This window comes from Vicugna pacos, chromosome 18 (assembly GCF_048564905.1).
Source record: "Vicugna pacos chromosome 18, VicPac4, whole genome shotgun sequence".
NCBI lineage: Eukaryota > Metazoa > Chordata > Mammalia > Artiodactyla > Camelidae > Vicugna > Vicugna pacos.
Genome location: NC_133004.1, coordinates 44,312,265 through 44,337,139, shown reverse-complemented (window position 1 = coordinate 44,337,139; position 24,875 = coordinate 44,312,265). Strand labels below are relative to the sequence as shown.

Here is a 24,875-nt window from a genome sequence, read left to right as displayed (position 1 = left end):
GAATATGTCCTGAATACACTATAGCAAAAATACAAATGACCTATGTACACATTCGTCTACTTACTGTAGCATTTTTCTAGAAGCAAAAGACTAAGAACAAGGCAACGTCCATCCGTAGGGGGCTGACAATCGTGGCATCTCCATCAGACGGGGTCCTCTGCGCCTGTGTAAAGGCATGAAGCGGATTACAGGGCATCCTACACAACAAACTCCAGAACAAGTATTGTTAACTGAGAAAAGCTGCAGAGTTTGTTCGTGAAGGGGGCAGGGGCTAAGAACAGGGAGTATCCATGTATTTAAATGTGCATTTGCATATCCTTTCAATAAAGAAATCATTGATGTTTACATTTTCTTCTAATTTGCTTAAAGGAGAGCCTCTTGCCCGGTGCCGGCTTCAGTCTGGAACAGCAGTTGGCGAAGAGCATGTTAAATTCCACGACAGCAATAGTTGCCTCGACTCTCCTGTGTAAGACGCCACGAACAGGTAAAATCGCGTCAATCTGGGGACCTGGGGAGTCTTGTGGGATGAGTTTAGGGGAGGAAAGTGGACCTCAGGGGCGCCATAGGCAGTGATGTGCTTGTAAATGCTTAACTCCTGCTCTCCGGAGGGCAGTCCTGATCGTTGTGTTGGCCACTTTCCGTGGTGTAAACACTCTCATCCTGGCCAATTTCAGAATCCCACCATGACGTCACGGAGCCCAGTGTCGGGGAGAGGTGCATGCGGTGAGCTCTCCTGAGCAGCCCCACCCCGTTCCGGCACCTGCCTGGCAGTGGGATCCCATCTCACACGTCTGACTGGCGAATCAGAAAGCCTGACGATACCGAGTGTGAATACGAGATGCGTGAATGGTGGTGGGAGTGACGACTGGCGCACCCACTCTGGAGAGCAAGGCGGCATTATCTGGTAGTGGATGTTGTCTATAGTCCAAAAATGTTGGCAGTTTTCCACCAGGAGGTGGGTGCACGATGCCTCTCACAGCATTGCTGGAAAAAGCGAAAAGGTAGAGACAAGCTAAATGTCCATCAGTAGGAAAATGTGTAAATCACGGGGAAGTCATTCAATAGAAAACGCTATACAGCATTGAAAGTTAATAAGCTAAAATATGTATCAAGATGGCTGTATCTTGGAAAACATAATGTTGAATAAAAACCAAGCTTTCAAATGTTACGTGATGCATAACACAGAACTTCTGTAAAAGTTTTCAGTGCATAAAATGATACCCTGCAATATGGTATAGAGAGATGCATTCATGCAAATGCGATGAGAGCATTTTAAGTAGAGCAGACAAGTGCACACCGAATTTGTGCTGCTGCTGCTTCTGGGGAGAGAAAAGGAGACTGAAGCTGGGGGAGGGCACAAAGGGGACTGCAACTTTATTGTATTATTCTAGCTCCTTCAAATATTAAAAATAGTGGAAAAGGGTGACTGGACATAAAAATGACAACTTACAAGTGGTTTAAAATCCGGATTCTGAGAAATGAAGCACGGTGCTGGTTACATTTTGCCTTACGGGTTTTTTTTTTTTTTGATATTTAGAAACTCCTTTGAAACATCAAGGCATGATCCTTTATGACGAGAGATTGTTAATTCTATCTCTGTTCACTGGCAGATCCCTGCAGACCAGATATTCAGGCAGAGGGGTGTGTGGGCCCACCTCCCACTCGCGTGGGTGGGGCCGGGGGGGCAGTTTGTGCTCGCTGGTCTGGGGAGCCTCTCTTGACTTCCTCCTCTGAGCTCCCGGCAGCATTTCATGAACGTACCTCTGGTGACATTGGTCACACTGATTGTACAGTAATGAATGTTTCCATCTCTCTCTCCTTCTCTCACTAAACTGTGAACTCTCTGGGGTGGGAACCACAGTGTATTCATTTCTAAACCCCTGGGGTCTAAGCGTGCCCCAGCAGGCATGGTGATTTTGAAGGAATACAGGAGTGAAGGAATCAGCTCCGTGTTGCATGAATGCCTTCTAAATTTGGTAAGATGGTGCTGTGGTCTGAACGTTTGTGTACCCCAGAAATGAAATGCCCGTGTTGAAATCCTAACCCCCCGGAGGCAGCAAGGTGGAGACACCGGTGTCTCTCGTGACTCAGCCGCAGTGGTCACATAGCGTCACATCCACTGTATCCTCATGGCTCCACAGCTCTGCCCCGTTCATGTGGGAGGAGACCACACAAGGATGTGATGCCAGGAGGAGAGAATCTCTGGGGGGCTTTGAGCGCTGGCTGCCACGGCCTATGGCCACGATGTCACCCTACAGAAAGGGGTGCTAGAGTCAAAGGCTTGGAGTCAAGGAGACCCAGGACATAATAGTGACTCAGTAAAATCAGTTTCCTCTCTTCCCCTTTCATCCTGACCATGTGACTCCAAGGGTCACCCTGCTTAGACCTTGTCACTCCTTCCTCTGAGCTGGCCCAACACCCCACTGCCGCCTCCGGTGACTGACAGTAATGTGAAGGTCTGCTGCGTTCTCTGGTCCCCTCAGTTCCCATCTCTCTTCTGGGTCCTCTACACCTGACTCTGCTGGAAGTGAAGGAGGAGCTTTCCACTGATGTATTGTGCTCAGACCAACCCCGATGAGCGACCTTTATTTTGCTGATGAATCTGGGATGGACAGGGCTCAGCTGGGTGGCCCTTGCTTGAGGTTTGCCATGTGGTTGCAGAAGGCATGGAGCTGGGGTCATCCCAAAGGCTCTCTTCGCTTGTCTGTGTCTGTGTCTGGAAAGACGCAAAGAGCTGGAGACTGGAGTGCCTGGATCTCCCAGACATTTCTGTCTTCCTAGATGGATGCACAGAGGGTGAAGATGGATAGGTAGGTATAAACATAGCTGCAGGTAGATGATAGATAGGTGAACAGACCGAAGATAGAGATCAATGAGTGACGGATGCAGATGGACGGTAAGTCAGTGTTTGGTAGATGAATGGATTGATTGATAGATGATGGACGTAAATGCAGAGACAGAGATGCAGATCCAGTGGTGTGCTGTGAACATCTCACCTCTGTTCCCTAGAACCAGTTGTTAGACATTCGGGAACTTTGTGATCCTGTTGCCAAATTATTGATAGCTTGAAATTGACGATGAGAAGGGTATCTATGTCACAGAAATAAGCTGTAAGTCAGGTCTCCTTTTTTTGAGACAGAGAAAGCTTATTCATCACTGGATGTGGAGAGGCAAAGAAGTACTTAAATGCTCAGCTCTGTGTAGATGGATTCAGTTTTCCCAACTTTGCCCTCTGAGCGACAATGAAGGGGTGCAGGGAGGTACAGGCAACGAGGTGCCAGCTTCCCCCACTGCTTCTGGCAAACAGGGACCCGTTGCACCTCTCTCCGGCCGCCCTGGAAGGGGTCACCCGCTGCCGGCCACCAAGGTCACCTCCAAAGCCTCCGAGTCCGTCAGCCCTCCGGGAAGCCCTGGGTTAGACACAGCCCGCATCTCTTCAAAGTCAGAGAGCTAGGGCAGGCAAAGCAGTAATTGTTTATACTCTCTGTTGAAAAGTCTTCGCTTAAAATTGAAAAATAAAGAAAAACTCCACGTGCAGAGAAACTTCGAAAAACAAAAAAAGGCTGAGCAGAAGTGGTTTCTCATTCTATTTGCCTGCCCCCACCCCACCTCCCAGGCCTTCTTTCAAAAGGATGTGTTAAATCCAAAATTTACATCAAGGACTTCTGCATTTAACTAAATGTGAGTCATGTGGGAAAGGTGTAAAGATGGGAAGGGTCTACAATAATGTATTTTATGCAGCAAAAGCGACCCAAGGAAAGAAAAATGGAGAAAAGAGGGCGCAAGCACGGGGCACCGGACAGAAGGTGAAGCCGGGAGTCCCTGGGCCCTCAGAGCCCGGAGGAAAGCGACGACCCACAACACGCCACGCCTGCTTCAGACTCTGGGCTTGGACACCTGGTGGCATCTGGGAGCCCTGGTCGCGCACACCTGCAGGAGCTTTGAAGGAGGTGGTTTCAGCTCAACAGGGTCCTCCCCGTCACGGGGGCCTCATCCTGACCAGCCTGTCCAATGGAACCTTCCAGAACACTGCCTCCACATTTTTGCATACTTTTAAAAACATTTATTGTCAAAATAAAAACTGTGCAAAGAGAAACGAAATAAAATTTGATTCATCGAAACGTACTGAACTCTGCTTCTAATGGAGGCAAAAGTGACTTGAGTCCCGCGAGGTCGGGCTTCCACGGCCCCGGGAGGGCAGCTCTTGCTCGCGGGCGCCTTAGGAGAAAGGAGAGAAGACGGGGAGCTGTTTGAAGGGGAGAATGGAAGGGCGCTCTCGGATGCGCTCTGAGCGTCACAGACACTAGACGCGCCCCCGTGTCGGTGAATACTGCGTGACTGCTTGTCTTTCTGAAGTGTTTTTGCCAGAGCACGTGTCATCTCTCAAATCTCAGAACCCTCCAGCCCTCGGCAGACAAGGAGAACGCAGCAGCTGAGGGGAAGTCAGCGTGGCCTGCACACACTCCCCTCTCCCAGTTAAGCAGCCTTTTCACCCATCTCGGGAGCCCTCTCCAGAATTCCAGCAGGGAGAGGAGGTTAAAGCGCCCGTGACCTTTGACAGGCTAGGAAGTGTGCGCACGTCTACGGCAAAGTGAGTGAGTGAATGAAGGACAGAGAAGCCTCGCCTCTAGTTTCCCAGGTCAGCGCGGGAAAGATGGGGCGAGAGGCCACAGCTCGGCAAGGGCCAGTGCAGTTAAACCCTTGCATGAGTTTTCACCTCTGCAACTCAAAAAAAAAAAAAAAAATCTCATGGCTCAGTTTCTGTCGTGCTAGCTGACGGTTTAACTGTACAAACGAAGGTCCCAAAAGTGCGGGGCTTGGAGTGCACCTGGGGAAGGTGGGAAGGGAAGCATTGCTTCTGCAGAGGGGAGCGCGCTGCAGAAGATCTCAGGCAGTAATGAACCAATGCAGGTCTCTGCTGGGAGAATTTGGACCTGAGATACAAGCCTCAGGTCTGCGGGGAAGGAGATCCGAGGCAGAGCGCAGCCGGCCCACGAGGCGCTGCCCCTGCACGTCTGGGCACCGCTCGTGACCTCCAGCTCGGGGGCCCGGCCCCGGGCGGGGTGTCCGAGCTGAGTCAGCCCCAAAGGCTCCACCCACATTCACAGCCCATGGGACACCAGGGACATTACATTCAGTTAAATGTTTACCTGTTTTGTTGAATCGTCTCCTTTCTAATCATTCCATGTGAGTGTGTCTGCCTTGTTTAAAATAAAAGGAAAACACCACTCATTTCAAGGCTAAACACCTGAAGTCAGTGGACAGCCACCGCCTTGTCTCGTTATGTTCGCCCCTGCGGTGCCTCCTTTGAGGGCACAGAAGTAAAGCAGAAAGCTCTCGTCCCGTCTCTCAAATCCCGAAAGATGTCACGGGTGCAAAAGGTGGAACATGAAAATGACTGCGGGGCTTCAGGAGAGAATTCAAGGACCTGCAGACCACCTGGGGGTGAGTACTCGGGCTGCCTTGAAGAAAGGCTAAAGGCCCCAGGTCAGGAGTCACTCCCTCCCAGCCCTCTTTGGGACTCAGCGTTCCTTCTCTTCCTTCCAAACCACGGGGGGCAACCTCCCGCCATACTGAACCAGTCCATTCATGGGTCTGCCGTCCCCCCACTGGGTTTGTCTCCTTGCTGGCTTTCTCTTCCCCCACGGGATGTGGGCCCTGCAAGGGCAGGGCCCCATCTGTCTCCTTGACCTTTGTGTGTTCAACACTGAAGCAGCACACAGTACGCATGGGAATCCAATGAACATTGGACAGATGGATCAAAATTCCTGATTTTGGGCATCAGAACTATGAGAGAATTGAAGTCTGTTGTTTCAAGCCACCCCGTTTGTGGTACTTTGTTACTGCCGTCCTGGGACACCAAAGCAGTCACCGTCCAACTCGGCTACCTCTTAGGTCTCCAGTTTCCTGTGTCATGAAGACCAAAGCAATAACAGCACCTGCTCCGTAGGCTGCTGTCCAAATTAAATAAGGAAACCCGTGGCCACCACTCAGCCCCGGGACTCAGTGTAAGCTCTCAGCAGAGGTGGGGTTGGCTGTCACCGTCACCGTCACCATTGTCTTCGATGGCTTCCTTTGGGCCACGCAGTGACTTGGGGTCCAAGCAGTGGAAGCCAGAGTCGCAAGTTCCTGTGAAACAAACCGGGACATCACGTGTGGCCAAACCACCTGCTGCCGCTTTCCCAGGAAGAGCCACCAAGCTCGCTTGATCATCAGGGACCTGGAGCAGCTCCAGGAACCAGCTGGCCAGGAATCGGACACCAGCGGTGCAGACAGCAGAGCAGAGCCTGCGTCAGCACCAGCATCTTGGCAGGACCTTGGCCGGCGCTGTCGCCTCGCTCAGGCGGTCAGCTTGTTCGGTCCCGTGGCGGTGAGGGTGGGCAGGATTCTGTAACGGAGCCCCACGGGAGCATCCCCAGGAGGGGCTGGAGTCCTTTAGGTCAGGATCACCTCCGCCTCATCCGTTGTGTCACTCAGCGTCCCTTGCATCACATCCACCTGAAAAATCCCTTTTGTAGTTTAAAACCCAGAAAGGTCTTTCATGACAGGTAGGCCAGCCTTAGTCTCTATTAACCGGTGTAATTAGGCGACCCCGTTTCCCTCACCACCCAGGCCGATGGGAATCCCAGAGCCAAAGGTAAAATCTAATCACGGTAACTTAGTCCTTAAAAGAGCACATCCGTTCCTTTTCATGGCTTTGATTTATTTTTCTCTCCCCATCATCCTATCGAATGTGGCTTCGATTCTAAGTGGCCTTAATATCCCCTTGGAAATCGCCGAGTCCGGCCCGTGAGTGCCTCTCAGTAAATGACTTTGGAGCCAGTTAGTGAAAGTTAGAAGAAAGAGGAAGCAGTCAAGCCGTGCCTGAGACAGCAGCTTCAGGGGCCTCGCGCGGAGGGAGCCGGGAAGACGAGGCAGCAGAACGGCGCTGGGAGCGCGGAGGCTGGAGGCAGAGAGACGGGCCCGTGCGAGTGCGGAGATTCGGGACTAGAACCAACGTGAGTAAGGGACCACGTGTTTTAGAAAAAGGAAGGAAAGAGTAGGGAACGAAATCTGAGATGCGTTTGTGTAATCCTGAGAAGTGACTGAGCATTTGTGGGCTTGGAAGGAAAAGGGAGCGATTTCCTGGAGACGGGGAAATGATTATAAATATGTAAATATTTTGATGTAAAAAATACAGTATTTTCAAACACAGCACAGTTCTAGGTGTATAATCTGAAAAGCAGTCTGCTGAGTCCAAGGTTTAGATAAAGCCTTGCAAAAACAGACGGCGGGCTTACTCAAGCTCACGGTCCTTGAACTTGGAGAGGTGATGTCTGAATGCAATTTTCTGAGAGAGAATTTTGGGAACTTTGATGTAAAGCCTTGGGGCTGAGAACGGGGGCGGCAGTCCGCATCCTCGCTTGCTGAATTTGACCGTAAATTCAAACCAGAAAAGGCAGCACCAGGGAGCGTGTGCCCTCCCCAGTGTTCCAATTCCAAATGGCATGCAAGGGGGGTAAATGTCAATAACAGAACAGAGGCCGTCCCTAGATAACCAAGTTAGGCCTTCCTTAATGAACGGTGTGTCATGGAGGATCGAGCCCTTCACCGAGATACATACACAGAGGTTGCTCTGACTTCGGAGTAAGCGAGAAAGGGAGGAACCTCTTGTGTTGCAACAATTTTAGCTTTAGCTAGAGGAAGGGATTGATAAATATCTCTTCTTCCAATCTTCTGTCCCCCAGACTTTCTCTCTTTCCTGGATACTTCCAAACCCTGCACATTCTGAAGAAAGGTCCGACCCTATCCAGCTCCAGGGACATGACCCTTAAGGCCGTGGACCGTCTGCCCGATAAGGCTGCCTTTGTGTTACCGGGGCCGTGGGCCACGCCAGGTGGTTGATGCCAACGATGTGAATCGCATGGGGGTCTCGGCCACACTGTATCAGCTTGACCTCTGGAGGGGCGGGAGACTGAGTAACCAAGGTCACACGTGTGGATACTCCACGCTCCCGTGACTGACCCCCAGTAACACGCCTGGAGGCCAAGGCCTGGGTGAGCTCCCCTGGTTGACAACGCTCATGTGTTGTTATATGTCGTTTCTGGGATAATTCAGAGCCGTCTGTACAGTTCCACTGGGAAGACACAACTGGATGCTTGTTCTGGACTCCCCAGGGCTCTGTCCTGTGGTTCTTTACCTTTTTACCTGATTTTAACCTGTATCTTCCGCTGTTACAAACCGTAACTGAGTGTCACTGCGAAGTCGGCGGGAAAGGCCCCGCGGAGGCAGCCTCAGTGTTCGAGTTCAGCATCTTCCACGTTCCTTCATTGCCTTTTCCTTCGCGACTGAATCCTCCTGTGGGGCGGATGGCCGCTTTCCACATCCCCAGTCCTTTCTCTTTTCACCCCGGCGTGGATCACCTCCGCGCTCCTCTCACCGCCGGGCTCCGCGCTGTGTAACTGGACAGGAGTATCACCGTGAAACACTCGGGCGCGGCGCGGTGTGCAGCGCGTCCGGCTGGTCAGAAAGCAGAGACGGCGTGGCCCGCGCCGAGCCTGGCCGCGCGGAGCGTGGCGCGCAGTAGGTCATCGTACTGGGGGACAGACAGAGGCGTGAGCTCACTGTAAGGGAGAAGTCCGTTCGGGCTGCCACTGAGTCATGTACAAAAGGGGGAGGTGTGCAACAGTGACTTACGGCCAGAGCGGGAGGACGGTGGGGCAGAGGCTTGTGGACAAGCAGGAGATGGCACCGTGGGTGTCAGCCACCCTGGCCGCCTCCCACGCTGGTCCCGCTGGGTCACCAGCTTTATTCTCTTGGAGGTTCTCTGGACAGACACTCACAGCCACAGTTCAGTGGTCCAGGCAGGCCCCTCGGAGCGGCTGCGGACCACAGCTGGCCGGATCCCGCTGGATCCTAGGCTTTCTCAAGTCACCGCAGCATCGCTGGCTTGAGGGCACCAGGCTCAACTTCGGAGACATTTCTTTCCAACCACAACATATTAACGCTCATCAGAATCTTCTACATTCAACAAGCCTGAACGAGTTTCCGCAACGTGGCCATTCATTCAGCAAACATGTTCCCAGAGCCTCCTGGGTGCCAGCTCCTCTGTTGGGCCCCACCAGGGGGCTAAGAATTTGAGAATTAGCATGACTGAGGGTATGATCCCATCTCGGACTCCAAAGGTAAAGCCTGGCGTTTGGGGACTTTGAATATGCCTGTGATTCATTCAGTCTCCCGCCTCCCCCGGACGCGCACAGAGCTGGCAGGCGAACCGGAGAGCGTCACGACCGCGGTGCCGGCCGCGGAGCTTCCGTCCGCCGGGCTGGGTGTGAGAGCCCCTCCGTCCCGTCGCGCCCTCATCGAGACGCGTCGTGCGATTATTCCCGATGCACCGATGAAGACACTGAAGCAGAGCGTTTAAGTGTCCGTGGCTCCCAGAAGTGCTTTCGCAGTCAGTCGCTGATTCATTTTTTTAACATTTGGAAACATTTAGGGACATTATGACTTCTGATTAGCCTCTTCTGGGAGGCTTCACGGCTGGATTTGACATTTCCTCGGGTGGAAGATCATAAGACGTTCAAAGTTCATCGTAGAATATTGGATCATAGTCACATCTCCCCTCTTGAGCTGCTAATGATAAATGAACAATTTTTTTTAATTAAAAATCTTGCCAAGGTCACACCACTCATAAGTGGCAGAGCCAGCCTGTTGACCCCAGGCCTTGGCCCCCTGGTCGTCTTCACAGATCGTTCTCTTGACCGTGACATTTGCTAAATTAATCACATAAAGTCAGTTTGCTGCAGCCAGCAGCCGGAGCTCTCTCCAGCCAGCAAGGAAAGATTTAAAGGCGCGGAGCTCACCCTCTCCACCCTGCTCAGAGATGACGCTGTAACACAGCGTGGTCATGTTTGTGAACTATTAAGTAATGCCTCCCTTTTTGGTTTCTCTTCTTACGGGGGTGAACCCCACACAACACAAGATGAACTTTTTCAAAGTGTCCGATCCCATGCGTGGCTCTGGGTACAATCACGGCGTTGTACAAATCTCATCTCGCATCATAACTGCTGCTTCTCAGGCCCAGTGTCCCCTTGCACCTTGCTTGGAGTGCCTCAAGGAGAGGATGCCGAGCAGAAATGCAGAAAGCACGGGAGGAGGGTACAGCTCAGTGGTAGAATTTGTGCTCAACAGGCACACGGTCTTCGGTTCAATCCCCAGTACCTCCATCAAAAAGGAAAGGAAAAAATGCAGAAGGAAAATGAGCCCCTGCTGTGGTCTGAATGCTCCCCCTGCAGAATCCATGTGTTGAAACACTAACCCACAAGGTGATGGTACCAGGAAGTGGGCCCTTGGGGTGATTAGGTCATGAGGGTGGAGCCCTTGTGAGTGAGACTGGTGTTCTTATAAAAGGGACCCCACAGAGATGCCCCGCCCCTTCCACCACGTGCATGCATTGCTGCTCAGCAAGAACGCGCCAGCTGTGAACCGGGTAGCTGGTCCCCCCAGAAATGCAGCCATCCTGGGTTTTCCAGCCCCCCCCGAACTGCGGGAGACAGACGTCTGATGCTGTAAGCCACCCAGATATCATCTGACTTAAATCTTAATTTGCCAAGCAGAGGCCCAGTCCTTTCCTGGGTTTCATGCAGGATCGACTTTATGGATCCTGCCCAATGTCCAGTGACTGTTAGACCTGATGATACGAAGCTCTGTGCAGAGGCGGCAGCCGTGGGAATTAAAGTGAGTGTGGTCCCTCTCCTCATGCAAGAAAAGCGCCTTCTAGAAAAGCCTCTGAAAGACGTCCCTGGGGTCGGCGCTGTGTGAGTGAAGAGGGTCTGTCCTCCCTGCAGGATGTGCCCCAGACCGCTCAGTGGCTGAAGGCTCCTGCTCTGAAGCCAAACCACCCGGCTTTGGATCCCGGCTCCACCATGAGTTCGCTGGGAGCCGTGTCCTCACCACCACATAGCATCGTGATAGTATTTACTCTTGTTTTTGTGTGTTCGTTTTCACAAGAACTGGGTGAAATCACATCACATGAGATGAACGCCAAACACACCACCACTCAGTGGCATTCAGTGCTTTCACGATGTCGTGCCAACACCACTCCATCTGGTTCCAAAACATGGAGTCGTTTTTGGGGGGAGTGAAATGAGCTCATCTGTGCGATGTATCCAGAACACATGGGCTGAATAAATATGTATTATCATGGTTATCAGGGTTTTTTTATAACTGCATCGGGGAAAGGATAATTTCTGCTGCCTTGTCTGTAGCAAATCCCCCCCACTTTATCCACCAGAAGGGCGGTCCTCGGGCTGTGAGAAGCTGAGCAGGAGCCTCGTGCAGGTGGGGGTCGTGGTGGACATCCCAGAACCGAGGGCTGGAGGAAGGTCCGAGGAAGCGGCAGGGGATGTCCTGCCGAGGGCCCTGCCCAGAAACAGCCAGGCCCCCAGGAACACGGACGCGGTTGACAGAGCAGCCTCTGGCCCTCTGTCTGCAATCATTTAATCTCTCCTGTCCATTTACTTGGCTTTTCAGATCAATTTCCTTATGTTTTTAATTAATTTGGAGCTTAATTAGTTTGATATTTAAAGGCCATGTAACAGTTCCAGAGGGTGTCTTGGGACAAAGACAAATGAAGGCCCAATCTGATGAAATAAAGCCAGTGCGAAACCCAGTCCTCAGAAAAGGCACCAGAGGAGATGAGGCCTCCCTAGGCAGGCCGAGGGCCCGGGGCAGCCCGGAGGCCCCGTCTGCTCCAGACCTGGAGAGCAGAGGTGCTCCATGCTGCACCTGGATCCCCTGCATCGGGAATTTGGACAGAGCACAGTGGGGACAGCTTCTCATGGCTCCACCGGAGGAGCTGGGGGCCGAAGTCATCTGAGATGCCTTCGGTCACATGTCTTGGCGGTTGGTCTGTTAGTTCAGACCTCGATGGGACACCTGGTGCGTCGCATCTCCAGGTAGTCTCTGTGTGGGTACCTGGGCTTCCTCACAGCGTGGCTGCTGCTCCAAGAGCAAGTGTCTCCCAGGGACAAGGAGGAAGTAAGCCGTGTTGGTATGGCCTCCCTTCCGAAGTCACACTGGTCACTGCTCTGTGCTCTGTTGGTTAAGGCGACCTCAAGGGTCCGTCCAGGCCCAGGAGTGGGGAGAGAGGGACCTTGATGAAGGCAGGAGAGGTGCTAGAAGAACACGCGGGACATCTTTGGGAAACACTCGCCACACCAGCTCCTACGGAAGGGTCGCCCACCCCTCCGCAAAGGACCTGGTGGTGACTCCGGGAAGTGGCCCAGCCTGCGTCCGTCTGCGACCTGAAGGAAAAGTAAGCTTGCTCGGGGTAACCGTGAGACGTTAGGGCTTATCTGCCGTAGCAGCGAGTGGTGCTTCATAAATAAAGCCACCTGCACGTGGAGGCCAGGCTTGTCTTGACCTTCCCCACAGGTTGAAGGGAAAGCATGCCCCCCTGCAAGAGCCATCACCCTAAGATATGCCTTTAATTCTCAAAATAACCGATGTGATCTTGGCTCGGTTTCGCCGTTTGCAGAGTGCTCTCTTAACCGGGGTAACCACACGCACCCCAGGACCTGTCAACTTCACCTCCCAGATACCTCCAGACCCCAGTGACCTCCCCCATCCCCACGCCACGTCCTGGCCAGGGCTCTGCTCCTCCCCACCTCCTGACCCACTGCAGGAGCCTCCTCACCCGACTCTGCACGCACACTCTGTTCCACGCCACCCTTCCAGCTGCCCTGCTTACAACCGTCCACAGCTTCCATTTTCCTTAAGACAGAGTCCAAAATCCTCACCGTGGCTACAGGGCCCACCTGCTCCTTCCCCTGTGACCTTGTTCCAGTTCCTCTGGTTCTCCTCCATCACACTCACCGCTTTTCACAAGCCACCCGTGGCCAATAGCCGCTGGAACGTATTTCCTACATGACACTGAGACTTCCTCACCAGTTGCCATGGGAACTAAATAAGGTAGAAATTAGGAGCATGCCCAAGGGTAGGAGGAGTGCACAAGAAAATCTCCCTTCACCGAAAAAAGACAATGCATACAGTAGATTCAGCCAAAAATAACATCTTGAGGAAGAATATTTATTGTGCAAAAAAGATTCATAATAGATTGCAGAGAGAAAAAGAAACCTCAGAACATGCTGAGGAACACACCACTGGTTTTGTAAATATGCGCATTTTGTAGTTTTATACAGACATATGATTTTATAATTATCCATAAACCACTGACAGCCTGTAAGTATGAGCAACGTATGTGTGTCTGTGTGGGTGTCTGCAGATTTTTAAAGCCCTGAGCTCGTTATCAAAATCTGAGACGTTATCCTCGGGTAACAGGATGCGTGAGAGATGTCTAATCTTTGTGTTTTCTGTGGGTTGTTTATTTTTTGTTGTTTTGCTTTGTTTGCGGGTTTTTTGCGTCGAGTCCAAGCTGTCTGTAAGCGGAGGGAGAGGCCCCCTGTGTGAGGGGGGCTGTGCGGGGTGAATCTGCCCGTGTCGTGGACCAGTAACACAGCACTGCTGAATCTGGGGACCTACCTTTTAGCTTAGTATTTGGAAATGGAGATAAACCAGACATTCTGTTTTAAACTGAACCAGAAGCCGTTCTGGATTAGATCACTTGGCTATGCGAAGCATTTTGTTAGAACAGAGCCTACGTACCCTCCCAGGCACACGCAGGCACGGAAGGCCAGGCGGCCACTGAGCCCGGTTTGCACGGAGCTGCTTTGTTGGGTGTGTCGGTCTGGCTCCGTTGGGTCGACCTGGTTGGAGGGAGGCTCAAAGGGACAACTCGACCTTGACCTTGAATTTTTGACCCGCCGGGCCCCCTGGCCACCTGGTGAACTCTCTCTGCTGAGGGGGGTCGGGGAGCATCCAATTACTGAGGAAGGGGTCAAGGACACAAAATCTGCCTGGAAGAAGAGGGTGCGCGGTGGTGACAGCACCCCTGGAGATGAGTGGTACAGGTGTGACAGTGACGCAGGAGCAGCCCTGGGTCCAGGTCAGTGGGGGACAGGTGCGAAGATGTCGGGAGGGGAGCCTGGGTACCGATGAGGGGGTGCTCTGGGAGCTGCACTGGGTAAAACTCCAGGTGGACAGAGTCTGCTCCGTGCATAGCCAAGATCACCAAGGAGGGGAGTGTAAGGCAGAAAGAAGCAAAGGCCAAAGCCGGGCGCAGGGAAGTACCAATATCCTGCGGCCAGGGGCATGAGGAGGGACTGGTGAAGCTCTCCGTCAGGCAGGAAGGCACGTTAATGACTTTCTTCCAGGAGAAGCTAGCCAGGGAGGGAGGGCGGGCGGACAGAGATGGGGAAGGAGCCCAGCTAAGCAGGGGGGAGCAGTTCCAGGAGCCCCAAGGTCACCCTCTGCAGAAGGGCGCACGTGCATGAGCTGTCAGATGCCAGGAGCACCAAGTCCAGAGAGGGACCCAACGAACCTGTCTCTGGGACCCTAAGGGATCAAGGCTGAGCACCTGCACCTTCTGGGACCTCTCTCCTCTGCCTCTACTAAAGATGGACACAACTTTTCTTGAGAAAAAAATTGCCCTTTATCTCAAACATCTTCATAAAAGTACCCGAAGGGCAGAGGGTAAGGGCAAACCCCCGGAAGAGGTGGGGCCTGGTCCAGAGAAGCCACACAATAGGAAATAAAACCTAGAGCTTTCTATTTAACATGAGTGGAAACTATTCATTCTAGTCCGTGATCTAATTGCATGTGTCTGCGTATGAAGGTGCTTCTGTAAATCACCTCACCAGCGGGTCACGGTGAAGCTTCCGGAAGGTGCCCCCGTCTCCTCCGAGGCTGGGTGCACACCCAACACGGTGTCACGCGGCAGCATCACCGTGGAGATGGGACACAGCAGGTGACCTCCTGTCCTGCTGTCCGGAAGCTCTCGGCGCCCTTCTGGGGACCGGTTTTCTCTGCTCTGCCCCACCCCATGAGTGTGATACACTGTTGTCCACGGGCAGTCTCACTGCCCCAGTTTCTCCTTCTTCAAGGGCAGGTCAACACCTGCCAGCCTCTCCCAGACCCTCGTGGCTCCCCCGCAGGCCAGCCTTGTGTTGTTTGGGCGCCAGATGCGCCTCCGTAGGACAGCGTCCAGATCTGAGGCTGCTTCCCGTTCAGTGTTGCGGCTCATAAGCCTCCTGGTTCCCCGTAAAGTCAGCACCTCCAAACACGCTCAAGCTTTATGGTCAAGACAGCACCCTCGTCTCTCACCCAGGTCCCTCCAGGACTCCAGGGGCCTTTCGGGTTTCTTGTTCATCTGAGGTCTGCTTCAGCCTCACTCATTTACACCGTATCTCTCAGTCCATTCTCCTAGCAGACTCAGAGCTAACACCAGGTGCCAGGCGGGGTTTTTTTTCCCTTTCCAAAACTGTGCAAGAAAAACAGATCATCCAGATGCGAGAGTTCTCCTGACAGTTCCAAAAACGAAGGATAAGCCGGAGCTTCAGAACCTGAAGGCATGAGGCTGGCTTCTGGCACTCAGCCTCGTCATGTGAGTCGTCCCGGAGTGTCACATCATGCTCAGAGATGGAAACAAAGCGCTGGAGGTCTCCTGGTCAGAGCCAGGTGCACATGTCTGCTCATCCCCAGGTGGCACGAGACAGGTGCAGAGGGAACGGCAAGCTGGACTGTTGGCTCAAGGTGGACTTAGCAGCAGAAGAAAGAGGCCCTTGACGGCACTTCTGAAAATCGGAGTCCCATCTCTGCACTTCCCCACCACACGTAGAGAGCCCCTGAGGGCAGGGAGTCCACGTGGGCAAAGCCGACTTGGCACCTTTTCCTCTCCCTGCAGCCGCCCGCCCTCCTCTTCCTCTCCGTCTCCTCCTCTGTGATGACAAACCCCCCCAGGTAGTGAACAGAACCCGGAAACAAGCTCTGGTCTCCAGCAGCGCCCTCCCTCTCCTTCCCCCGGTCCTTCCCGAGTCCCGCTGCTCCCCTCCAGGTCCTCATCCGATGTCCCCCAAACTCCTCCCCCGATGAGGGAGCCCTGCCTCTCACCCCAAGATGACTAAGACCTTCGAGTTTACACTCCCCCATTTCTCCTCCACTCCCCACCTGCACCTGTGCGTCCAGCCCACCTTCTTCTGCAGCCCACCCCATTGGATACACTTCCCAGAAACGTCTCTGATACATCCCCTGGGTTTGGTCACCGAGAAGTTATTCCAGGCTTTGAACAGAGCATTTCCAGGGGTCTGATGGCGCTGTTAAGACAGATGGTGGAAGACTGAGAAGTGGGTGGGAAGGAGGAGGTGGAGACAGGGCTTTTGGAAATGTAGGGGTGCTCTAGGTCCCCATCGTGAGAGTTTCCACGGCTGCACGTGTTTGCCCAAATCCACAGACCCGCACACTGGAAGGGGTGAATTTCATGAGATGGCAGTCAGGCCTCGATGGAACAGACTTCAATATAACAAAATACAAAATGCGTCATTCTTACTCAGCAGCGACCACTTTCCTCTTCAGACGGCTCCTCTACCGCCTGCTCTTCGTGCTTTATGTAAGCCGCTCACGTGAGGGCCAGCGGGCACAGATAACTTCCCTCCCGCTCTGTTTCCCACCTGCTCCGCTCGCCAATTTTCTCCCCGTTTCCCCTCAGCATAGATTTCCTCACTTCCCTTAATAGTCTCAGTCCTATAATTAGCCTGCTCTGATAATTCTTTTATCGTGTATGTTTTATTTCTAAAATACTCGCTACCGCGGCTGTCCCATAACGCCTCAGTTCCCAATTCCCTGATCGCCATTTTTACAACCGTGCAGTATTAATGATCTCTTCTATTTCGGGACTGCCTTTTTTTTTCTCTTTCTGTCTGACAAACAAAAAGTACTTTGCAGGCATTTTCTATCCCCGTGAGGTAGTTCGGGAAGGAAAAGAGATTTTGCAGGTGGAGAAAAATATAGTCACCAAACGATACACAGTGTGCTGGTCACAGAAGACGGCACTGAATGTTGGCCAGAGCTCAGCTCAGAGCACCGTATCCCAAGGAAGGGGTGGCGCCGTCACGCCACTGCCCCCTCCTCTGCCCCCTGCAAGCCTGGGACACTGCTCGCAGCCCCGGCTCAACCTCCAGGTGAGGCCCAAGACCGGGCATCTCTCTTTCCGACGCAGATCGCAAAATCGGCCCGTCCCACCTAACACAAGGGACTCTTACTGGGAGCTGGAATGGAAAACGACCCAAAATGGAAATGTTACCAGCACACAGTGCTTACCTGGAGAGAAATGCGGGGTTAGGCTGCCTTGGCTAGATCCCCTGACTGTGACTTGGCCAGCACGCGGTACCCCACCCAGGGGCGGGTCTCAAGCCAAGACCCACCCTTCCAAGCACCTCCCGGCATCGTTCCCCCAGCCACCGTCCCAGAGAGCCTTTCTCTCAGCAGGCCCGGGACTTGGGGTTCGCTGGACCGTCCCAAATGTCCCTCCGTTCTGAAAGTGCTCTCCCGCAGAATCCACCTCGTCCCAGCACACAGAGTCCACACCAGGCAGCGTCGACCTTCCTAACAGCACGGGGCGTGCCGGGACCGACCACACACACCGCTGCTAGGGCCTGTCGAGGGCTTTGCCGCAGACCCGGCCTCCTGTGACCCATCGTGGTGACACTGACAGCCAGCCTAGCCGGCTCCATGAGTCCCCACCTGCGATGGCGCCTCGCACGTGCCATCGTGCTGGATGCAGGAAGAGGCAGGTCCAGGGCCACTCTGGGAGTGAGTGAACGAGCTGGGATTTGGACCACAGAACCCTCTCCTTCCACCGCCTTTTCTCTGCGTAAATCGTTAGCGCGGGCCCTCCGTGCGGTTGGCAGAGGTCCTTCCGAGTCTTTGGACTCCCCAGTGTCACTGTGTGTAACCAACAGGGTGCCGTGGAAACTGCGCCAGTCCTGAGCCTGAGTGCGGAGAAGACTCGGGAGGCTCCACCCCTGCCCCCGGGAAGACGGCAGCTGCCCCGCGTGAGGGCCGGCCACGCGGCGGGGCAGGCCCACGGGGAGGCCGCGGGCAGCCGGCCCTGAGGCCAGCAGGCCCGCTGAGCACAGCCCTCCCGCTGGCCCGGGCCGGACACCTCGGACGTTCCGGTGCCCACGTGGTCAACTGAGAGCCCACATGAGGGGTCCCAGCCGGACCAGCAGAGACTGGCCAGTCAGCCCGCAGAGCCGTGAGAAATAATAAAGTGCTCTTGTTGTGAGGCCTGAAGCATGGGGTGTGGTGGCTACGCGGGAGCGGGCAGCCACAGAACCACGGAGACGGCTAACGAGCAGGTTACCTGTGTGGGCCCGGGACCTCCAGGAGGGGGGACAGACAGAACCCGAGTCAGAGGAGGAGGGAAGCCTTGCCACGCCAGCAGCGCTCCCGCAGCCGAGGGGCCAGGGAGCCCAGGTATTTGTCCTCTGGGTGCCGCCTGTCATTGTCTCAGGGCTGCTGGCGAGGGAGGTGCATCCACCCCCGAGGATTTCCGGTTTGCCCAAAACGCTGGCTACGCAGCCAGAGAAAGTCCTCTCACGGAGAACCATGGGGCCGGAGATGGCGATGCCGATGGCGTTTGGGAGGACACCAATAGCTTCTGCTCCGTGAGCGTCCATTACTTTTTGCCTGTCCAACACCCCTGCAGCAGCTAGCTTCCTTTAGAAGCATCACCTCTCCCCAGCTGTGTGGTTTTAATGCCACTGTCAGTCAGTGGGTCCCATCCCCACCGTCAGGACCGAGCATGGTCATGTGACCCAAATCCAGCCAATCAGACTGTCTCCTGGGATTCTGCCGAGGAAGGAAAGAGCATCCGCGCTCATTGCTCCCACCAGCTGCTCCCGGGATAAGGCTGCAGGGTAAGTCCCTGCTGCCTGCTTCCTGCCCTGTTCTGAGCCTGGCTCTCGGACTGTGAGAGGACGCCAGCCCCCTGAGCAACTCCTTTCCTGTTTAAGTGAGCAGAGTTTCTATAACTTGCAACCCCAAACCTCGTAGCTGTTAAAAAGGATTCCAGGGAAATATGTGTGAAGAACCTGTCCCAGAGCATTTTCACTCTTACTAAAAATAGCGAACAAAGCCCTCGAGTGTTTGCCACCCTCTGTTTGCAAGTGCTTTTTTGCAGATACAGTCCTTACAGATCACGTCAGGCGGAGGCCGGACAGGATGCATTGGGCTGATACTTATTGAGTCCCAGGTAGTACAGTGGACCCCGCTGGACACATCGTCTCGTCTGGTCCTCACCTCCCCCCTACTCACAGCCGAGGACGCTGAGACTGGGGAACTGAGTGCTCGGCCCAGGGACCCGCACGCAGCCACTGAGCATCGCTTACGGGGCTGGACCCCAGCTCTCTCTGTCCCCTGAGCCCAGGGTCTTAGCAGCTCTGTCGTAACGCCTCCCTTCCTGCTCGCCCCAGCGGGTGTGAGTCTGCAAGGCTGCTGTGACAAGTGCTGCGGTCTGGGCAGCTTAAACAGCAGAAATTTACGTTCCCAATTTTGGAGGCTGGAAGCTCCAAATCGGGGTGCCAGCTGGGCTGGTTCCTTCTGAGGCCCCCCTCCGTGGCTTGTAGACTGCGCCGTCTCCCTGTGTCCTCACATGGTCCTCCCTCTGTGTCTGCGTCCTAATCTCTTCTTATAAGGACACCAGTCAGACTGGCCTGGGGCCACCCCAGTGACCTCCTTTTAACTCACCTCTTTGAGGGTCTGGTCTTCACACGCAATCGCATTCTGAGACCCTGGGGGCTTAGGACTTCAAAACATAAATTTGGAGGGGAGACACAATTCATCCCATGACACAAAAGGACCGTTGGAAATGCCGACCTCTTCCCCGCAATCCACAGCACACAGTTGCTTCCCTGAAGCTTCTGGAATATTCAGCAGGCAGATGAAATGATGCAGTTCCTGAGACGACTTTGACACAGTCAGAGGTTTGTCTGGAGGTGGAAGACAGCCACTGGGGAAGAAGTCACACATTCTGTGCAGCTGAGAGCGAGGACGCGGTGTGTGTCAGCAGGTGCAAGCTCCAAATAATCTGCTTTCACATCCCAGGGCGGCAAATCACTCATTTCAGCCCAACCTACCAATCAGAAGGGCCTCCCTCCTTCTGCAAGGTGGGCAGAGAGCATCCCGCTCTGAAGTGTTTTTCCCTCCTGGAGACAAATAGCCCTCCTTTCTATGGGAAACATGAGGAAAAGAGCAATAAGAGTGCCTCCCCTGCCACCTCAAGGTGTTCTTTGCAGCCTATTTCAGCCCCCTGTTCTGCCCCAGCGTCCCAGTTTCTAGCCATCCCAGGTGATCCTTTCTGCCCCCATGCTTCTTGCACTTTCCAGCCTCAGGGCCTTTGCACATGCTGTTCCTCTGCCATAAAGCCTAACCCTTCTCTAAGCCCTAGTGCACGTTACCTGGTTTCCAGAACATTCTGACACCCGCCTCCCCAGCCAGGTTGGCCTTTCCCACATCTGTGTCCCAGCAGCACTTGGTCACTCATGCAAGTGTCCACTTCTGCCTGCACTTTGGACCCCAAGGGCTGGGCGCATACATAAGATGAGGGGGTGTAATCAACAAAGGGTTTTTTAATGAGGAAATAAATGAATGAGCACAGCCTACCTGCTTTGACTTCTGCTCCTGGAAGGATTTTGCACACAGAACCGCCCCCTTCCTTCCAATCCTGGGGGACCAGCCGGGTCCAGCAGCATCTCCGTCCCCTCTTCCCAGAGGGAAACTTCTCATTCTCATGGACGGCAACTCCCACCCAAAGCAAATAATCATCTTTTCATGGCCAAAGAGAAGCTTTTATTTGATTGAGCTGGCAGATGTCTCACCTGGACAGATGACAGTGCAGCAGGAGAATGTCAGGGGGTTCAGGGCCCCTTACCTGCAGGCGTGGGAGCTGGGGGCCCCTGCAAGGCCAGAGGGGGAGAAGGCGGGGAGGAAACCCCAGCACCCCCCACTCTGTGTCTGCCCAGCATTTTCCTATTTCTCCCAAACGGTCACCCTCTGCGAGGGCGGATGCAGCCCTTTTGATCCCACGGTGCCCCTGCTGGACTGGGAAGCTCAGACCGAGCCGAGCGGAGGGGATCTGTGAGTCAGGGCCCAAGCTTCCAATGCCGGTCTGCCCCCGGCGGGCCGTGTGACCTTACATGGAGCGTCCGGTCTCCCCGGGGCCCCTGTGAGAAGAGGGGTTGGCACGTCAGTGTTCAGCCCACGAGGTCTCAAAGCCCACAATCAGAAAGACCCATATTTCTGAGAAAGACGTTACGTGCGCAGTGACGTCACACTAACACATCTGCAGCGATCACAAAGCTCTGGTTTCCAGCCTGGGTGTTCTCTGGTGCCACCAGGGAAGGTGTTCTGCTCCTAAGTCAGATGGTGTCTGATCAGAAGAGCGGACGCGTCCAGGGCCCAAGCCCTGTAATTAAGGTCTGAGCTCAAACCCCACACAGATGCCCCCCCGCTGCCTCTGCCACTTAGTGTGATCTTGGCGTCCAGCCTCTGTGTCATAATTTGGGGATGAGGGCCCCAATTTTTCTAGTTTCTCTGATTCTTCAGATTTTTCCAGATTTTTACATAAAACCCCCCAAATTTTAAAATGTTGGCTCAATTTTTTTTTTTTACACAATGGGTCAAATGAAAAGTAACTACAGACCAAATTCAGCTTGTGAGCCACCATCTTGTGAGCTTTCGTTAAGTTTCTTCCATAGTCCTCGCCATCACCTCCAGTGTTTGTGAACAGGAGTGGAGAGTAGCCGGGGTCACCAGGTGTTGTTGTCCAGGTAGTGCACTGCCCAAGGGCACCCCCACCTCGGAAGCTGCGTCTCTATCCCAGGCATCCAAAATTTGTACTGTGAATTTCAGCAGATGTCCAGCAGAGGGCAGTAACGTGTCACACTCTAACAAAATCAGCCCATCCCCAAAATTTTTAACAGATGGAGGTAAAGTGTATTAAGGCAGGAGTGTCCTCCTTTTAATTCACACAAAGAGGGTGTAAGGGCCAACCGCAGCCCTGAGGGTGGAGAATATTGGGAAGAATAATCCCATCCGTTCTGACTGGGTTGCAAAACGGAAGTTCCGAACACCGAGGGTCGGTGGCGTTACGTGCTGTGGACGGGGCGTGAATTCATACTCCCCCACTTCTGGGACCTGTCTGGCAGTACCTCATCAGGCTGGAGGTACAAATACTCAAGACCCAGCAATTCCACTCGTATGTACCCAACAGCACGTGTGTACACGTGCACCCAGAACCTCGTTCCAGAACCTCCATGGGCAGGCCATTTGTAGCAGCCTAAACCAGGAGAGGTCCAAAGCCCACCAGTAATCGAAGGGTTAAATAAACTATATTCACACAGTGAGTACTAGACAGCAGTGCCAATGAGCAAACCACGAACCATCATGTGGACAGATCCCACCAAAGGAGTGTGAAGTACAGGAAGTCAGCCGCAGTACAGAGCACCCTTGTGGGATTTCATTCGTGTGAAACGTGAGCGGCCGGCAGAGCTAAGCCTTGGTGTCCGAAGCTGGGAAGCACTTAGGGGTACCTGGGTGATGACAGAAAGGGCTCGTGGGGACTCTCCTGAGGTGCTGGCAAGGTTCTGGTGCCTGACCCGCGTGGGGTCTCTGGAAAGATCCACCGAGCTGGACACACTTGTGCTTTCTGCCCTTTTCTGTACACACATGAGATCAGCACACACTGTCACAGCAGAGAATCCCACGTGCGCATTGGGCAGGGAGGGGCTTCGGAGGAGGAGAGGAACAGAAAACTTCCAGGTTCCTGCGTCGCCGCCTCCAGGTGTGAGGTTCCTTCCTGACCCGCTGGAATCACAGGCAGTGCGTGATTCCCAGGAAAACCAGCTCCCTTGAAAGGGCCGAGTCTGAGGGCTGACTCACCGGGCTTGGAGACCAGGAATCCTTGCTTCCCTGAGATGAGGATTTGTGGTCTCAGAGAGATCCGCAAGGGAACCCCCCGAGAAGCCAGGGCAAGCAGGTCCCTGGGGAAAGTCCCAGGACTCTGGCATGCAGGTCACACCCCAGGGTTTGCCCGCTGGGCTGTCACAGCCTCACACCTGTCAGTCCTTGGCCAAGGACCCACCTGGGGGATGAAAACCTCAGGCACCTCTTGATCTCAGTGGGGGCAGGCGGAGCCGCTCCAGTGCAGACCATTCGAAGCCAAGCACTCCTTGGTGAAAAGAATCGTGGGAATGTGGGGGAGCTCGGATAGCATACACGGTCATCCAATGGGGACCTGGGGGACATTGAGTCCAGACTTTGACCCCCTAGTTCTTCCTGGGTGTCTCCATTTCAGAACTGGGGGGATGGGTAGCTGCCTGTCTTGCTGGGCAACACTTGTTGCTGGAATCTGTCTCCTGCTCCGTTTTAGGTCCGGGTTCCCAGTAGCCTGCGGCATGTGGTATCCCACGTATGATGGAGAACGACACAGCAGTGAGAACGAACAAACCCCATTCCAACATCACGCGCAGCTCCCACAGACGCCATGCTGGGCAGAGCAATACATGCTGTGGGCTTCGTTGAGGTCAAGGTCAAAAACAGGCAAAACGACCATCCTAGTCCATTCAGGCTGCTCTTAACACAGCACCGTCGACCGAGCAGCTCGTAAGCAGCAGGGATGTAGCTCTCCCAGCTCTGGAGGCTGGATGCCCCAGATTGGGTGCCAGCGTGACCGAGTTCTGGCGAGAGCCCTCTTCCCGGCCATCTGACCCAGCACTCCTGGGCGTACACCCAAAAGAGCTGCAAAGAGGAGCTCGAAAACTTGTACGCTAATGCTCCTAGCAACATTAGTCACAGCAGCCGAAGGGCAGAAGCAGTCCAAGTGTACATCAGTTGATGAACAGATAAACAAAATGAGGTCTAACCGTACAGCGGAATACTGTTCTTCCGTAAGAGTGTTACCGAGTCCAAACTTGTTCTGCTCGCGGCACGACAGGCCAGTAAGTCAGGAGATGAGGTGTTGGGGCAAGGGATAATGACTTTATTCAGAAAGCCATCAGACTGAGAAGATGGCAGACTAATGTCCTAGAGAACCACCTTCTGCAAGTCAGAATTCAGGCTCCACTGAAAAGTGGAGGGGGTGTGGCTGGTTGTTGCAAACTTCCTGGTGTTGGAATCCTTTGTTCTTGCAGCCATCCTCGTGGGTCAGGGCATGGTGTCCCTGTAAACGTCCAACAAGACACATGTTATTCTATGTTCTGCAACTTTTTATCTCTATATGAAGGAAAAGTGTCAGACCCTTAAAGGTCGGAGCCTTGAGAATGGGCTGTCCTGTCTGTTTCAGGCTCTAGGTGACATTCTTCTACAAAAGGTGCAGAGCCAGCAGGACTCAGCCCAGGAAACAGAGCCCAGGGTTAGAGCCAAAGGAACAGGTCTAATATGGAGTCAGATTTGTTCCTTTCAATGACTAATACATGCTAGGATGTAGTTGAACTTGAAAACGCTATGCTGAGTGAAAGAAGCCAGGCACACATGGCATGATTCCATTCCTACGAAATACCCACAGTAGCAGATCCATGGAGACAGAAAGCAAATGAATAGTTTCCAGGGGCTGGAGGTGGGTGGGGTGGGGTGGGGAGCGAGGGCTTCATGGGTGCAGGGTTTCAGTTTGGGGCGATGAAGAAATTCTGAAACTCGACCGCGGCGATGGTTGCCCAGCATTGTGAGTCACTTAGTGCCGCTGAAATGCACACTTTAAACTGATGAAAATGGTAGATTTGATGTTACTCAGATTTTTCCACACACACGAGATGTTAAGCAGAGAGTGACGCTGTGACTCAGCAGCTCCACTCCGAGTGTGAACCCAAGAGAACTGAAAGCACACGTCCGCCCAGAAACCTGCCCAGAAGCGTTCGTAGCCGCCTGAGTCACATGAGCCCCAAGGTGGAAACAATCCAGATGATCATCAAATGATGAATGGGTATTTTGGTTTCGGTAATTTG

General features: G+C 53.7%; 1 long non-coding RNA gene across 5 annotated transcripts in view; it reads left to right on the top strand.

The window, feature by feature from the left end:
* LOC140687180 (uncharacterized) overlaps positions 1–24,875 on the top strand; it is a 41,311-nt gene that overhangs the window by 2,567 nt on the left and 13,869 nt on the right. Inside the window, exons 2-3 of one of the 5 annotated variants that reach the window (XR_012061349.1) lie at positions 370–484; positions 23,306–23,802. This is a non-coding gene — a long non-coding RNA (uncharacterized lncRNA). Of the gene's footprint in view, positions 1–369; positions 485–674; positions 1,169–3,741; positions 4,119–6,750; positions 7,153–23,305; positions 23,803–24,875 lie in introns of those variants that run through there. The other 4 variants (XR_012061347.1, XR_012061351.1, XR_012061348.1 and 1 more) reach the window with 4 other exon arrangements.